Consider the following 3,394-nt stretch of genomic DNA (forward strand, 5'->3'; position numbering starts at 1 on the left):
CCGCAGAAAAGGAAGCCCACGTAGCGGTGCGGATAGAAGGCAAGGTAGTTTGACGGAGTTCTAGCAGTTGAGATCAGAAGCTCGACCTTACCGGAAGCAAGGGAAGAAGAAAGATCAGTCCCAAGTCAGCTAGAGAACCATCTCAAGAATCAGTACTATGATCAGAAGCCGCTACGGGCCGAGTCTCATTCATATGCTTTGTAGATAGGCTAGAATAGATTACGACCCAGAAGGACCGAGTGGTCGGGGCTAAGCAGCCGAGAAGAGGTCTCAGTTTTCTTAGTCTCATAGGAATTCTATAAAGAAAGTAGATATTCTGGTAAGACCATTGAATAATAGTCACTTTAATGAGTTTCAAGACGTACTCAAAGCATCACACTCATCAGACTTGAAACTGAAAGACTAAGAAGTTGGTGACCTGAGGCGCGAAGGAGCTCGACCTACGGGAGAGGCGCTTGACCTCTTTCATTATCCGTTTCGGAAGCTCCCGTTAGTAGGACACCCTAGCCACTTGCATTTTTGATAATAGAGTGAAGGAGTGGGAAGGCTATTAGAAGCTTGACCGAGTTCACAAGGGAGAGTTGTCCGATTTACCTAGTTTCAGAAGAAGCTAGAGGCCTCCGTAAGGCGCGAAGCGAAAGGACTGTGCAGGAGCGAAGGAGCGAAAGCGGCTCGACTCCCACGGGGCGGAGAGGAGCGAAAGCGGCTCGACTGAGGTTAGGAAGGTTCAGAGCGAAGGTACTCTACGTTGAAAATATAGGAGAGGAGCGAAGGTACTCTACGTTTGAAATATAGGAGAGGAGCGAAGGTACTCGACTGAGGTTAGGAAGGTTCAGAGCCCGACGATTATTATTCAATGAAATAACTCGACTCAAGAAAATAAGGATACAAAGGTTAGGCGCAAAGAATTTGCGAAGGAGAGGCGACTTCATTGCCACTAGGGAAAGGTTCCAAGGTGAACTCACTCTATAGTGTGCATCTTGAGATTCAACTGAGCTCTTTTACGACCGATGGGATCAACCTAGTTCCGAAAGTCTTGGTTATTCAATATCGAGACAAATCAGGATAGAAGTCTGATTCTTTCTTGAGAGGTCTGACCCCGTAGAATTATAAGAGGTCTAGATGCGAAGGACTTGTTTATTCTACCATATTCATCTTGTTCTTGAGTTCTGAATATCAACTGATTAGTGAGTTTCGAGGGACCGAGGGCTCCTCTTTCTGCTTGAAGAATGTGAGCTTGGGACTCGTACGGCTTACACTTTTTTGACTGCCTGTATCCTCCGGCGGTCCGACAAACCCGAGAGTCAGGGGGGCTGTCTCTGAACCTCAAAACTGTATGGGAGACTTTCTATGAGAGCAGACTTCCCTAATCTAATAAGGATAGAATGACTGGCAACTTCAAACTCCTAGAAAGAAGAAAGCCTAGCGGAGTGGGCCCACGTAGCGGTTTGGAACACTCGGCAAACTAAGCCGTAGTTAGGTGTGAAAAAGAGCTTTCCAAAGATCTGGGGATGAGTTTAGTTCTTGAACGGATATTCCCTAAACAAGGCGGAGTAGGAGTTGAGAGGAGTTTCATTGAGTTCCATCTTTTCTACATTCTGATATGGGTCCGGAGGACCGGGTAGGGCCAGGAAAGTAGGGACTAGACAAAGTCTGACCCTCATCTTAGGCGTGTTAGCGAATCAATGAATAGTGGGTAGAAGCTCGACGATAGGATAGGAGTCCTGTCTTGGAAGGAAGGTTTGGCACTTAGTGGATAGGACTACCGCTTTGTTTGCAGATGGTTAGCAGAAAGCAGAGTTGGAGGTTGGCAATGCTGCACAGTCCAGTCAAAGAGAGAATATTCAACGATTCGTGGAACAAAGTAGCTCGACTAAAAAGGAGAGGAACTGTGAACTTCTTCAATATAGTCAATATGGCCAATTTGGGTACTAGTAAGTGAGAGAATGAAATACCGCGTAGTGGGTCTCTGACTCTAGAACCTGGCTTGTCCCACGTTCATAGGATACCCTGCGCAGGCTTGCTTGGAGAAGGCTTGCAAGAGGCACTTTCCACTCCCTGATTTTCAGGTATTTGAAATTGGCTGAGAAGGGAAGGAGGAAGGAAAATCACACTACCGCTACGGTCCGGAGGACTATTCAACCTATTACTTTGAGCCTGAGAGCAGAACAATTGACAAGGTTTGCTGCTCCGTTAGAGTTCTTCTTTTCTCATGCAAGCTTGTAAATGATAGGTCTAATTACTATCCGCATCTCTACCCGCATTACCGGAATCTAAATCAAATGGGTCTTGTCCCTACGGTCTGTGTTGGATTGAGAAAAAGTTCACTTCTTTGACCTTTCGTTTTGTACCTGAAAATGCTCTACTTAGAAAAAAAGAGATGTGGAAAGAAGGCATGCATGGAGATTTGGAGGTTCTTCAATCTATGAAAGGAGATCTCAGGCTAAGTAAGGAAGAATGAAAGGAAGTCCATTACTGAGAAAAGTGGTGATCTCGTCTTGCTTGCTGGGGGAGCTTCCGGACCACCTTTTTCAGCCAGATAGCGAGCGATCACTCAGCAATTCAGACTAAAAGCGGCCGGGAATGAGTACCTATCCCTTACGGGAATCGAACCCGTGTCTTCGACATGAAAAGACGATGTCCTAACCACTGGACGAAAGGGACCAAAAAGCCATTCTTCATATACCTAGGAGTGGGCCTGCAACTTTCTCAGTCCTTCCTTTGATATACGCAATTCGAGGATTTCCTTTGTCTTTATCTTGGCGATTGATGATGTGAATTCGGCGCCTCGTCCCCCCTTCCCCCACCGATGAGACACCAACCACGCCCCCTTCTACAACTCACTCGACTCAATTACGAAAGAAAGAAGAAGATATTAATAGATTTTCAAGATAAGAAAGCTCTGATGATGCGTCTTTCTGTACTCTTCGGGAAGCCCATAAATTATGAATCTTTGCGAATTCAAGACTATTACAATCAATGATTGAGGGAGCGGAAAGAAAGGCTCTACTAAAGAAGGGCAGAGGAAAGGAAGACTGAGAGTGAGTATGATGAAAGAGGTTATCAGCTGCTATCCGGTTAGGAGTTCTGGAATGGAATTAGAAGAGAGGATTTGAGACAGAGGTTAGAACGACCTACAGGAAAGGATCGGGTATTTCATTCATAGAATCAGAGTCAAGAGGATCTATCATTCCCCAACTCCGTCTCTTTCATAACCTTGAGAGTCACTCAAATTCTTTGAGCCTCGTGTATTCTCTCTTTCCTTGATTGAGTCTTCCACGCAATCTATCTATCCTGTATCGGGAAGGTTGGAATATGCTCTCCTCTTCTTCCTACATTTCCTGAAGAACTGAAAGGCGTCACCGATCGGGGACTTCGACTGCCTTGTATCAGG

General features: G+C 45.7%; 1 non-coding gene across 1 annotated transcript; it reads right to left on the bottom strand.

The window, feature by feature from the left end:
- Positions 1-2,592: 2,592 nt before the first annotated feature.
- On the bottom strand, positions 2,593-2,664 carry TRNAE-UUC (transfer RNA glutamic acid (anticodon UUC)). Its single transcript has one exon. It is a non-coding gene; the product is annotated as a tRNA-Glu (tRNA).
- Positions 2,665-3,394: the final 730 nt, after the last annotated feature.

Source organism: Cucumis melo, chromosome 12 (assembly GCF_025177605.1).
Source record: "Cucumis melo cultivar AY chromosome 12, USDA_Cmelo_AY_1.0, whole genome shotgun sequence".
NCBI classification, from domain to species: domain Eukaryota; kingdom Viridiplantae; phylum Streptophyta; class Magnoliopsida; order Cucurbitales; family Cucurbitaceae; genus Cucumis; species Cucumis melo.